At 45.1% G+C, this 14081-nt stretch overlaps 1 protein-coding gene across 2 annotated transcripts in view; it reads left to right on the top strand.

The window, feature by feature from the left end:
• PRKCH (protein kinase C eta) overlaps window positions 1–14081 on the top strand; it is a 129928-nt gene that overhangs the window by 17520 nt on the left and 98327 nt on the right. The gene's annotated exons all lie outside the window — the stretch shown is intronic.

The raw sequence follows: 14081 nt of genomic DNA, 5'->3' as shown, positions 1-14081 counted from the left end.
TGTCCTTGCACGCCTGTGCCGCAGACACGCAGCCCGGTGTGCGGCTGCAGGTACACAGGTGTGCTCCTTCTCGCATCTGTTTGTGTCCCTCTGCTTCGCATCAGCTCAGGCTGCTGTTCCTTAGGGACCCTGAGGACCCTCGGCTGTCGTAGCTTGAGGGTGAGGACGCTGTGGTGGAGGGCTGTGAAGTCTCTCTCCTCTTGTTTGTAAACGAACAGAGACAAGACCTGTAATATGTAACTTGCAGACTACACCAGCGAATTCACTCAAAGGTGTTCCTCCCTCCTTTTGCTCAGCACACAGAGGCGACTCGGATGCCTGGGTTGGATGTGTTTCTGCCCAGCTCTACACATGCTTGCACAATAGTTTGATGTGTGCATGCGGATTTCCTTGACTTCTTAGCAGAATGGCAGGACTAGTCTTGTGTCTGTTATGTACGCCGCTGCTCTGGGTCAGTTTCACTCTGAGCTAATTCCCGGTTACTTTCAGGTAAATGTCACTTGTATGCAGCCCAGAGAACCTCATTTATGGATTAGTCCTGATGGTGACAGAAACAGTACAGTCCCTAAAGTTGTACCTTTAGGTACAAAGGAGGATGAGGTGACTGCATTGATCCAGACAGTTTGCTGGTAAGAGTTAGTTTAATAAAAAAGTAATTTATTCTGAGTAGAGAAGGTGCAGAAGAGCTGAGAATGTTCAAGACTGTGATGGGTATAAACTTTTTGAGGCCAAGATGTTCAGGATATGCGGTCAGATAACCACCACAATAAAACCAGATGTTGAGGCTGACAGTATAGAGAACAGATAAACATCTTGATCCTATCACTGGGGAGTATGCTGGGACTTTCTGCTCTCAGACAGTGTCTGTGGCTGAGGTGTGATGCTACACCTTTGGGGTGATTACAGGCAATGATTAATAAACGTATATTGGGGCCATTTAGTTAGTTATCTTATGGATAGGTGTGAGTTCATGCAGTGGAGGTGTTCTCTCTCCCACAGTCCCTGATGAGATTTTTGGGTCAGACAAAGGTCCCAGCCAGTCTCCAATGGCTTAGCTGGGGTGCTGCTCCTGACAGCCCAGCCAGAGCTGGGGTCACAGGGCTTGCCTGGTGGATGCATGCCCAGCTTCCCAGGCTACCTGTGTCCCTGGAAAGTCTCCTCTGCCCCTGGGGTTTGTGCTAAACTGGTTTCAAATACAGAACAGACTCCTACGGGCGAGGCAGAGGAGTGAGCTTGGGATAGAGGGCTGTGGTTTTGAGGGTTTTCTTGATGTTTGAGTTGCTGGGAATGTTTGCTATTGAGAGAGGCCCAGTCCTATAAGGAGGCTGGAGTCCTGGTCACACTGGAGCTGGTGATGTGGGGTGGGACTACTCTGCTGCAAAGGTGGTGGCCTTACTTACATTACTAAAATACCTGTCATAATACTGCTGCTGGTGTGGATCCACACATTTCTTCCATTTAGTCCATCCTGCAGTGCTGAATTTTAGGGCAGATGCAGACTGTGGCCTGAAATACTCATCTGCTCTTTGTTGATGGAAAAGTTTCTAATCCTTGCAGGATTGACATGTGCGTTATGAACTCCTGTACCTGTGAGCTGATGGGTACAATGGGATGGGGAATCAGTGAATTCTTTTAAATAGATTGATGTAAACTGATTTTATATTTGGGCATATAGACAGAGACTAAGAGCTGGGCTCTCCCTTTAAATTAATGTCTGAATCTTACAGCTGGGGTGGATTTAGTGGGGAATGAGCAAATGTTTGCCTTCTGTTGTCTTTCTCTCTCCCCTCCCTTCTGATTTGCTTTGTTAGCATCTCGCATAGCGTGCAGCCTGGATCACATGATGACAGGGAACAGCATCTTGCCCTGATAATTTAATATGTCTTGATAAATCCAGCGAGGCTGTCACGGGAGTTTGTGTAATCAGAAGGAGAGGAAATGCTGGTTTGTACTAACCCAAGGTCTGTGAGCTGCTGGCACAGTGTGAGACACCACAAGGAAATGTAGATGATTTGAAACACCTCCACTCCAAAATCCTTCATTTCTGTCCTTTTTCCATCCCCAAAATAAAGGCACAGATGGGCAACTAAGGAGTGAATTGAGTGAGAGGAAAATTGGTGAATCTTCACAAGTTTAACCTGGCTTATGCTTACTTGGCTGCCCACAATTTTTAATTTTGATTTGAAATAGAACTTTTATGTTCACTTTTCAGAGACAGGTAAAACAGTATTTTGGTAAAATCCAAGTGATTAATAACAGGCAAACAGGGCAATTGGCTGCTTCTGCTCCCTGAGCTCTCCTCCTGAGAGGAAGCTGTCAGGAATTACCTATGGCAGTCTTGGTGTCAGCTCTCAGGCTCATGCTGCTCTGTTTATAAACATGGATTTTCTCTTGCTGGAGAAAAAAAAAAGAAAAAAAAAAAAAGTGGTTGGTTGTAACATCGGTCAGCACCTTTTGTGAGAACTGTAGGAAGTTTCAGCGAGAGGCAAGGAGGAGCAGTTGGTGTGTAAGAGCTGGTGCTTCCCAGATGACTTGCAGGTACATCACTGCAATTATGACCTGAACACTTATGCAGATGAGTAAGTGTATGGACATGAGCTGTCTCATCTGTAATGCTTATACACCTGAGTCATCCCGCTGGGTGCTGGGGAAGTGTTCTCTGTTTTGCTTTAAAATTCATGTTTCAGAGACTTCAAAACTGACTATTTTCCTTCTAACCATTTGGGTTGTTTTCCGAAGTCTTTCTAGTAAACACATTAGCATTGTCCAGCTATCTTCTAATTTGTGTGTTTGTTGTTACACACATTTGACTAATTTTCCACAGATAAAATGTGCAAGAGCTTATTAACTTCCAAGATCCTTCCTGCTGTTTCCCCTTTCTTATATTGCCTTGTCAGGTTTCAGCAGAGTAGTTTTTATTTACATTGTCAATTAAATGCCGTCGTGCCTTCAGCGTGCTGTAGCGCAGTCCCAGCTGAGCACCATGTCCCCAGTGCCATGTTCTGTCTCTGGTAGGCATTTGCCTGTGTGGGTGTGAGATTGTGCAAACCTGAATGGTTGCATTTTACCCAGGTGTGCATGACCAGGTGCAGGGAGGGAGCTGAGCTGCCTTCTCTCTGGAGCTGCTTGCTGGGATTTACATTGGGGTTGAAACTTGTCTCTTGAAAGCATTTAATTTTGCACTAGCCTGTGCTAGGACCTTTTTACTTGACATATGCACCTTTTAAAGGTGTTATCTCCTCTTTGACTGCCTCTGAGTGCAGTATAGAAAGCTGTCATATATCAGTGAAACAAATGAGTACTCAGTGTAGCTGAAATGGGAGATGTTTACAATACCTAGGATTATTCCTGAGTTTTATGTAGTAGCTGAAGTAATTTTTAACCTTGGGGAAACACTCTTCACAGATACTGAATGGCATTGTTACAAGGGAATTATTTAAGCACAACTGTAAAAATTGTTAGTCCCTGGGTGGAGATGCCATAATTTGTAAGACTTTAACAAGGAGTAGACACTTAAACCTTGATCTTGAAGTAGCAAATCATGAGAGTACAGTGAAGGAAATCACATAACAGATGGGCTATAAGATTAGTGAGCCAGTCACAACTTCCTGATGAGTTTGTTGCCACTTGCTCGTGTGCAGGAAGAGATTAAGGCAATTCTTGTGTGTTCCTTCACTTCAGCTCTTTTGCCTGTATCCTTCCCTGTGATTTTTAACTTAAGGCAGAAATAATTGTTTTACCCATGTTTATATACAATTGCATTTGTTGAATGTGAAATTCAAGAGTTAAAAGATAAGTCACCTTCTCTCCAGAGTATCATGGCCATGGCAGAGAGGCAGGGTGCTGCAGGTCAAATGATTGCTACTTCTTTTGGCCCCTGCTTGACTGCAGGGTTCTTCAGTTGGGCAAAAGTTGCTTCAGGAAGCCAAAATACTTTATAGCTCTTGACAGAGGATTTTGTGGTGCAGTATTTTGTGTCTGCCCAACTGTAGAGATAAATTAAGCTTGCAGAGGGGGAATAGGTGGTGTCTCCATCCACAGGGCAGGAGCAGGCTGGGGTGAAGTCCATTTGACTTCTGTTTCCATGCACATGACAGTGATGTACAAAGTGCAGATCTCTGATCTGCATGAAGGTCACACTGCATATTAATTAGGCTTGAGTAAAATTATCTCCTTCCCTAACTTTTTGGAAGCCTTAAGTTGTTTCTGTAATTGTCATTACTGATATGCAGTTACTATGTTGAATAGGACTCGTGGAGAGAAACACCCACTGCAGAAGGTAAGATGGATCTGAAAGCTACTGGAATTTCAGCTTTTCTTTCTTTCCTTTAGCATAAAGTTGTCCTTTGGCCTTATGAGCAGATCCCCTCAAAACGCCAAGCTAGACCCATGCACCATGACTACCTGAGAATGCCCTGCAGCCCAAGACAAAGGCTATGAAAACTAAGGGAAAAATTGTTGCTGTTTGTCAGGTGTTTAATAGTCTGCGGGGGTGTGATGCTAAAAACAGTTGTTCTGATCCAGGCAGATGAGACAGCTGACTGTCATGAAGAGCTGCACACGTACTGCCCTGTGTCAGCATCAGAAGTGGAGCTATTTGGAGTCCTGTTTCTTGCTCCTCCCCAGTAAAAGGCCTGGCTGGCAGCTCTGAGAATCCTTGGAGAACATGGGCACTTTACTTGAGAGTGTTTGGCTGGGAAGATCTGGCCCAAGCATGAGAAGATCCAGTTTCCAGTGACTGGGGCCAGTAGGGGGTTGTGGGACTGGAGTTCATGTCCTGGCTTTGAACTGAGTTCAGCAAGATGTGGGTTTGGCTCTCAAGGTTTTTTGGGGGCAGTCATATGGGCAGTGAAGTGACAGTGTTCCTGTCTCCTTCAAGGATGCTGTCACTGCATTCATCGGGGACTGTGGTTGAGGCAGAGGGGGGAGTTCTGTGCCTGGGGCAGAGCCAGAACTGCAGGGGTGCAGGACAAGGCAGGACAGAGTCCAGGCAATCAGGTGCTGCAGTGACCTGGAGGGAAATGGTCACACAGGTAATGGGCACCCTTTGGGTACTCTTGCCACCAAGAGCAGTGGCAGTCACCTGGGGGTGACTGGAATGATGTGCTGGAGTATTGCATTCATCCCTGGGGCCCCCAATAAAAGAGGGACAATGGACTTTTTGGAGGGAGTCCGGTGGAGGCCATGAAGATGCTCAGAGGCCTGGAGCAGCTCTGCTATGAGGACAGGCTGAGAGAGTTGGGGTTTTTCAGCTTGGAGAAGGCAAAAGGGAGGCCTTACAGCACCTTCCAGTGCCTAAAGGGGCTAAAGTAGAGCTGGAGAAGGATTTTTGACAAAAGCATAGAGAGACAGCAAAAGAGTAATGGCTTTAAACTGATAGAGGAGAGATTTAGATTGGATGTAAGGAAGAATTTTTTTACAATGAGGGTGACACAGGTTGCCCAGAGAAGCTGTGGATTCTCCATCCTGGGCAGTGTTCAAGACCAGGCTGGATTTGGCTTGGAGCAACTTGGTCTGGTGGAAGATGTCCCTGTGCATGGCAGAGGGTATGGAATGAGGTGGTCTTTAAAGTCCCTTCTATCCTGTGATTCTGTCAAGCCCTGTTGATGTGGTTGGCTGGAGTGGGGGCTGACTTTGATGCCAGGGGTACCTTTACATTCCTGCTGATTGTGTTGCTGCTGAACTAGTTGGAAGCCCTGGTTGGAGGGAGAAGAGGCAGCCAAGGGCTGATGCCCACATTGCCTTTGGTCATGTTAGAGGCTCGTGAGAAGGTGTTTGCAGACCTGCACCCGCAGCCCTGGGGGTGCTTTTTGCAGAGAGGCTGCGAGGAGGAAGAGGGGGCAGCAGGGTGACCGCAGCACAAGTGAGCCCAGCACCCCAGGAAGCTCTGTCCCCAGCCCTGCGCCCTGCTGGCCCCACCTCACCCTGTTGGTGGCTTATATTTAGCTTTTTCCACAGGTCTTTTAGTAAAGCACGTTTCACCCAGGCTGTCAGAGGCTTTCTGTTTGGAGTATTTTCTGAGTAATGATTTGGTTTCTGGCCATTTTGAGCTTATAGGCAATAAACTCTGCAGAACGGATCGTCAAGGGGGCCATTTGAGCTATTGAAATGCCATTAGAAAGTCTACTGATTTACAGGGTAATTCAATATGAAAAACATATCCCTTACTGAAGTGAATAAGACTCCCACCCTTTCTTCACAAACTATCAAGGCTCTTTTGATGTTTTAGGCTTTAGCTATTGTGCTTTGCTCATACAGCCAGGAAACTGGGGGCCTTTTGTGTAACCATGGAGAAAAAGATGAGCAGCAGAGTTACCACATGAAATGAGTTACTGGCAGCTTTTATAAGGATTCTGGATCAGCCGTCTCACCTTCTTGCCTCCCAGATTTCATCCTATTTAGGCATGCAGTTAAGACATGTCAGACCATGCTGCAAATTTAATTTCTTCTGGAGACAATGAGCAATCTTTGCTCTGATTGCTTGCTCCACCCCTGTGCTATTTGTAGGGCCATCCTGGACCCAGGCTGGAGTCGTGGATAACTAACCTGGGGCCATGTCCTGGTGGAGATCACCACGTGGCTGTTCCTCTCCCAAACCCTCCCCTTTTGCTGGCTCCTTGTGAGGGAAAGCCCTGCTTTATAATAATGATGTCAAAGATAAAATGTGTATCTGGAACAAAGAGCATCCAGAAGCGTCCCATTAACATTGCTAAGCCACTTAGGGTAATCCAGACAAACAACTGTATTTCTGCAATGCCAGTGATATTTTTGTATGCTTTGATATCATGAGATGTTCTCATTACTTAGGGAGGTCAATTGCTGAGGAAACCATCCTGCTTTAATTTAGAAGCCATCACCACGAGCAGATGTGAGCCAGCTTTTGTCGCCTTTGAGCAATGCTGCGTGGGAACAAGCATCCCTCAGCAACTCCTGTCCTCTTGATATTCAGTGTCCGTCCTGGGCCCAAGGTGATGGAAAAAATTGCTTTTTCACTGCCCCTGCAAGACCTTTTGTGCCCTTGCTGTGCTAGACCAGAGGCATCTAATCGATGTCCAGATCTATCCCGCGGGCTGCCGGGGCAGTCTGACCGGCTGACGGCCCTGCTCCCTGCGCTCCTCTGTCCTGGGGCTCCTGCAGTGTGGGGCAGGTTGCAGGCAGAAGAGTTGTTCTGGTGTCTGCCAGGGTTTTTTTTTTTGGCTGGTCTTCCTTGTGAGACCCACTGCATCTTCAGAAAGCCTTGTGCTCTCTGTCCTGATGGAGGGATGCAGCCCTCAAGACAGAGACAGGATGCCTGTGATCTCTGTGACAAATGGATGTCACACCCCGGGCTGTCTCCTCTGAGTGCCACATTGCAAAGCAATTAAGCCCATCCTGGGGAAGATGCTGTCCTGGGCTGTAAAGCCACAGGGCTTTTGGGATGTCAGGTCTGGGATAAGATTTTCACTTGCTGTCTGGACCTCCGTGGCTCTGGCTGGGAAGTTCTGTGGTGTGGAGCTGCCCTTTGGGTCGGCACAGCTCACACAGAACTGAAACCCAGCTGCTGTGACTGTGCTTACCCAGGAGTTTTGCCAGTACAAAAAAATGTTGCCAGGGGAAGAAGGAGGGAGGGGAGGTATGAATCTGTTAGATGACATTACATAAGGGCTTTTTCTTGGTGTTCACCTGCGCAGTTTCGTAAGTTTTGAGTTTTGTGACTGAGTTGGCTGTATTCGTGTCAGTGGTACAGTGGCAGCTCTCCAGACTCCTTCCAGGAGGGATCTCCTTTCTGTGGAACAGGTAGGAGATGAAGTATTGGTGCAGAAACACAAGCTGGGCAGCTTTGGTAGCTGACTTCAGTTTGTAAAATGGGAGATAGATTATTTATTCTATTTTTTAAACCAGCATGAGAATGCGATTTAGGCCTTAGTGTAATTTCTCTCTTATTTTTATTTTTTTACTTTTTATTGCAGTACAGATGTTTCTGTCAAAATGGGGAGAGGAGGAAAATGCATCCATGCAAAACACACTTCTAAATGTGTGATTTGCTGTATGAGTGTTGCGTGTCTACTGTACGTTTAAAAAAAGATCGGTACAGTTGTTTGCAGTGTGAAATCACTTGACAGATCAGTAGAGCCCAGTAATCTCTCAGAGTGAGGCAGTAAGGGACAGGATGTGAGAAACAGGCTGTATGTCTCTGCTGTCCCAGGACTTTACATCTAATAGTAAGAATCACAGTGACAGATTGTCTGATGTGCAGCCAGGGGCTGAGGAGAGCTTTGAGGTGGTAGCTCCATATCTGACACTGTGGTGTTTTTCCTGCCTTTCTCTCATATATTCTATGTTACCCATTCTCAGAGACAGGATTTTTAACTTGCCAGCTGGTCTCATTTGGTGTGAAAAAGCAGCTCACACCTCTCTATAGCACCTCTGGTTTCTAGCTCTCTCTCACTCTCTGGCCTGCTCTGTGGTTTCTGGTTTGCCTTTGCTTGTTTTTTGGTTTTTTTTAATTCCTTGCCATCAGTCTGCATTTTAGCATAACATGGTCTTTTGCATTTTTTTCTCATGAATAGATTTAATTTTACTCTGTCATGTAAGCAAGAAAACCCTTGGAAATTCAGTTCTTCATGTACATCTCTACTTGCTAAATTTAGTGTCTTAAGCTTCCTATGATAGCAGTGGCATCTTAGTTTGGGAATCTTTTTGTCCTTTTTGGACAGAAAAATATTTGCCATCCTCCACGGCTTTATAGATGCTGTAGTAGGTTCAAGCAGGACCAGTGGTGCTGGGTGCTGTGGGTGTGAGTCAGAGGGAGAAGTGCACTGTCAGAGGGATCATTTAGGGTTGTGGCAGCTCTCTGGAGCTGGCTGGGTCCACAGTCAGGGTGGGAAAGAGGATGATGGTTTAATTATGATAGTAAAAGTCAGCATGGGATGTCTGTGCTCCAAAGTGCTTTTATCTGACAAAACAGTTGCAAATCAATGCTGTCTCTGATAGCTTTGGAGCTGACTTGTCAGTGTGTGAGTTAGTTCCTTGAGGGATTCTTTCCACCTAGACTGGTCAGTGTGCTCATCCCATGCTAAATGTATTCAGTTCTGGGCTTTGCTCCTTCAGAATAACAAAGGCTGTCTAAATCAGGAATGACTAATGAAAGACTAGCTTGTCCTGTTTGAATTCCTACTTTGTCCTGCATTTGCCTTCTTGGTAAACAAGGACATATAGCTTGTTGGCCTTTTCCCCAGGACTGAGGAGCAGAGGAAAAATAGAGTTCCAAGTAGTGAAATTTGGGATTGATTTACTGCATGTTTTCTTCTCTCTCGTATCCTTCAATTCTTCTAAATTTTACATGCTTTACATGTTATCCTTCCCTCAAATGTAACTGTCACATACATGAAGCTCTCCATACTTCACTTCTTTCTGGCATCAATTTTTCATAACATGAATGTGATAGTTGCCTCCTTCCTTTCTCACTTGTTTATAAAAAGTTTGCCTGTGTCTTCTGTGAGATTCCAGCAGAGCACGAGCCTGGTGTTTGCTTCTGCTGTTGCTTGTGAGTTTTACGTCAGTGGGTTCCCCATGGCTTCGATGGAATTACACTGCCAGCTTTGCACTGGCTAACTGGGAGAAGAACTGGACACGTTTCCTTCCCCCTTCTTGCATGCAACGAGAGTTGATAATGATGGCTGGGTTGTACATTATTTATTGGGCACAGCGAGTGCCCATGGTGCTCTGAGAAGGAGGAAGGAATTGGCTTCCATCATTGAGTTTATTATCTAGGTCATTCACAGACTGAGGCATCTCATGTTAATATATTCCATGAAAATTTATTCCCTGAGGCAGTTTGCTCCTGAGCCTGGGAGAAAATATAACCATGTGAGGAAAGTGTTCCTCTGCAGTCCAAATCTGTGGTGGGATTTCTTGTCAAAGCTACTCATTGGAACACACTGTTAATACAAGAGCAACAGAGCTTTGTGTAGGGTGAGCCTCCGTCTAATAGGGCTTGGTGGGAGTACTGCTGCTGATAATCTGTTTTCTACATGGAGCTCCACGCTTATCTCTTCATTACCTGTTTACTCAGTAGCAGTAAAAAGTCCAGCTTGGGGTACTTCCCAGAAGTGCTCACCAGACTGGTTTGTAAGGGAGGGCGATTTACGGGAAATTGTTGAAAATGACCCTGAAATCAGTTTTCTTTTATAGAAGTTTGTCCCTTGTTTCTGCAAAGGGCTCCTGATGTGGCAGCTAAGAAGAAATGCTGGTTTATTTAGTCTTCTTGAATATAATGGGATGTAACTATGGTCATTTAGTAGCTACTCTACAAGCAACTAAGCTGTTCTCAGCTTAGAGTGGAGCAGAACTGGGTGGAAAAGATAAGCCATCTTCCTCTCCAAAATTAGCCCCTGTTAAAATAATCCTATCAATACCTAATGATAGTAACTCATTTTGACCACACTTTCAAACAATTAGCTCGAGTGACATCTAGCCTATCTTGCCAGTAGGGATGTTTTCCCGTTTCCTTGATTCTAGAAAGGAACATGTTCTGCTTTCCTCTTGCTGAAAGGTTTATCAAAACCTAGATCTTCAAATTCATCTTGCTCATGTCCAAGAAAGGAGCAAGGTCTAGAGCTGTTCTCATGAGCCCAGACAGTGGTGCTTTATTCCCTTTGAGGGACAAATAGGGTATGATGTAGGCAAAAGAAATGGTACAGGAATCGAGAAAAGTTTCTTTGTCACATTCACACAGATTGAGGCTGATTTCTCTACCTAAAGCACCAGTGTAATCTTCCCCCATATTTACTCTCAAGGAGCTGTCTCTGCAGGCCAAGGCTCACTGTTTCTACATCCTTAGGGCTTGTCACCCTCTGGGAGTGACAGTGTTGAAATTAAGAGCAGACTCCTGGATTCTGGAGGGTCAGGAATAAAGCATCAAAAATCCAGGCTATGCTGCACATCCTCACAGAGTGGTTTTCAACCCCTTGTAGACAAAACAGGTTCTTGTGCCACTGTGACCCTTTCCATCTGGGCTAAAATAATACTTATGAAGTCATCCAGTGTAGGAATGAGTTTTGTGTTTAGATGTGATGGAGCACTTTTTCAGCAGGCCTGTGACTTGTGGGCTCTGGCGGTTTGTACAGGGCAGATCCAGGAGGGCACCCAGCAGGTTTTTGCCCTCATCTGCCCCGTGGGCAGTGGGGCAGCAGGAGAGGCGGAGAGCTTCCTGCTTGAGTCTCTGCTTCTCTCCTACCCCATTTCACAGCTGAGCTTGCTGAAGAAACCATCAGTCAGGCGCCAGGCGAGTCAGTGTGGGGGGCTGTTTGCTGTGGTTTTGGAGTCGTGCGAAAGCAGCCGTCCATTGTGCTGCCTCTGCAGAGGAGTGGTGGCGGCCGGAAGAAGAGGCGGGAGCGGAATTTTGGGGCAGCTGAGGCCCTTAATCTGCTTTTGGTCAAAGCTTGATGCCAGGATGGCTTTTCCGTGTGTTTCGTATCTATCAAAGAACTTGGTTAATGATTTATCAGTTCATAGAATCACAGAACGGTTTGTGTTGTAGGGGACCTTAAAGTTCATCAAAGTTCCAACCCCTGCCGTGGGCAGGGACACCTTCCATCAATCAGACCAGGTTGCTCCAAGCCATGTCCAACCTGGTCTGGAACACTTCCAAGGATGGGCCAACCACAGCTCCTCCGAGCAAATTGTGACAGTGCCTCACACCCTCATAGGGAAGAATTTCTTTCTAATCTCTAATATTTACCCTCCTTCAGCTTGAACCATCATCAACCCTGTGCTTCCCCAGCAGTTTCTGATGACCACAGTACCAAGTCCCGTTCTGAGGTTACCTGTGCTCCTCTGGGGGGGTGTTGGGAGCTGTGACTGCTCTCCTCTCTGTCTTGGATGAGAGCTGCTGCATGTGGCTGCACATCTGCAGGAGAGCAGGATGTTGATGCTGTGAACGCCTGCGTGCTGTGGCACAGACAGGACACGACGCACATTCATTTTGGTTCTTGCTTGGCGCTGTGTCTAGCAAGGAGAAACCCTTTTGGCTGGTTATGTTCTTTCTGGGTAGCACTATCTTGGTTAGAATTCTTAGAATTGAAAGCGTCAGAAATTTTGAGAAGGAGCTTAGAACAGAGAGCTGAAGCTATAACTAAAATCATCACTTGATTCATTTTAGAATTGCATGATTCTGATTTTGTCAAGAATAATGCAGGATCTGAGTGGATTTCTTTTAAGAGGAGCAAAGGATCATTGAAGTTATCACATGTTTTGGCTTATGTGGATGTGATCTCAGAAGGTTTCTGGTGTGCCCTTGCAAGTTTGTCATTTCCCTTTGTCATGGAGAAAGCTGTGTCTGTGATTAATATGAGGTCACTGGTGTTATTTCTATATATAAAAAAGACTTGCCTCAGCAATGCATATGCAGTACTCATTGTTTTTAAGCAATGCACTTCTTATTTTAGTAACATTTTTGAAGCTTCTGTTCTTGTTTTTAACATGGATATTAGGTGAGAAAAGAGTAACTGAGCTTGCAGGTTTTAAGTAGCCCTTGGTGTCCCTGTGTTTGGCTTCTGAAAGATTGCTCTGAAAACATATTTGTGACCTCAAAAACGCTTATCAGCATTTTCTCAGTATAAGTTTTGTGGTTATTTCTAGGTTGACTAAACTATCTTTTTATATTAATAATTCTGGTTGTAGGAAATTTCATTTGCAAAAAAAAATTTGCAGATCTCTCCTCTCTGGAAGTGTTCAAGACCAGGTTGGATGGGGCTTGGAGCAACCTGGTCTAGGTAAAGTATCCCTGCCTGTGGCAGTAGGGTAGGAATGAGATGATCTCTAAGGTCCATACCAAAGCATTCTATGATTCTAGGAATTTGGGTTTGGTGGCTTTGTTTGGGTTTTTATTTTTTTATTTTGTTACTCCAGCTGCATGAAAAATATGCTATTTCAGTGCCTGATAATGTTTTTAACCATCAACAATAAGGAAATTTTCCTTTTTTGAATATATATGTATATTTTAGCCAGGAAATGGCTAGTTGCAAAATTCTGTACACCTATAGCATTTCTTCTTACTCCATCTCTGACAATATTAAGCAAGTGTTTCCACAGGAACAGTGCTCTTTACAATAGACAGTGTTGTGGCTTGCTTCAAAGCCACAGCCAGAACATGTAGGTGTTTGAAGAGTACCAGATCTTTCCATCTCTTGCTGTGAATTTTCCAGTGGGTCAGTACTTGTTCAGACTTTCTATCTCAGTATGTGAAACCACCCCCCCTGTTTCATGTTGCTCTGTGTGGTAATGCCCCAGAAGCCTTTCAAACTCTGCTGGGCTGCAAGAGGAGTGTTTTAGAATCACAAAGAGTTGAAATTTGTGGTCCGGCCAAAATCTAGTCAGCGGTTCCAGTTCAGGATCAATTGTTCAAAGCCAGGCTGGATGAGGCCTGGAGCAACCTGATATAGTGGAAGGTGTCCCTGCCCATGGCAAGAGGTTGGAACTGGATGATCTTTGAGGTCTCTTCCAAACAAAACTGTTTTATGATTTTATTTTTTTTTATGGTTCCATCAAACCCCTTGCTACTGTAATCTTATCTCAGGCTCTTTCAATGTAATGTGTATTAGGAGTTGAACAGTGTTAGGTGTTTTTTTATCTTTCTTAGGGAACTGTGTTTGTAATGTTTCCCTTCACTGAATGTGGGTCAGTCATTAAAAGGGACTGGATATCTTAATTTACTTCCCTCCAAGGTGGTTGCTGAGAGGACAGGAACTGAGTGGCTTCTTGGCTTTATATTACTGGGCTTGGTAAATCTTAAAGCCAATTCACTTGCCTTTATTTTCAGAGGACATAAATGCTGTCCAAGGGATTTCTGTCCTCAGCTGGTGAGAATTAAGGTAGAAGACTAAAACTGATGTGCTTTTTCCCAGAGTGAATAAAATCTTGCTTTGGGAATTACAGGAACATGCCCCCACACACAGCAAGGGCTGTTTGTCTGCAGGAAGAAGAGCACGAGGTCCACATTAACAGTGCCACCCAGGTGGGGATGTGCTTTTCTCCAGGAGGGAATTTATACTTTAAACACATTAGTGTGCTGGAGTTAAAAGCATGTCTGTTTGTATATA

The sequence above is a fragment of the Passer domesticus genome, chromosome 6, assembly GCF_036417665.1.
Source record: "Passer domesticus isolate bPasDom1 chromosome 6, bPasDom1.hap1, whole genome shotgun sequence".
NCBI lineage: Eukaryota > Metazoa > Chordata > Aves > Passeriformes > Passeridae > Passer > Passer domesticus.
Note: the sequence above shows the minus strand (reverse complement) of the source record. Positions and strands in the feature narration are given on the sequence as shown.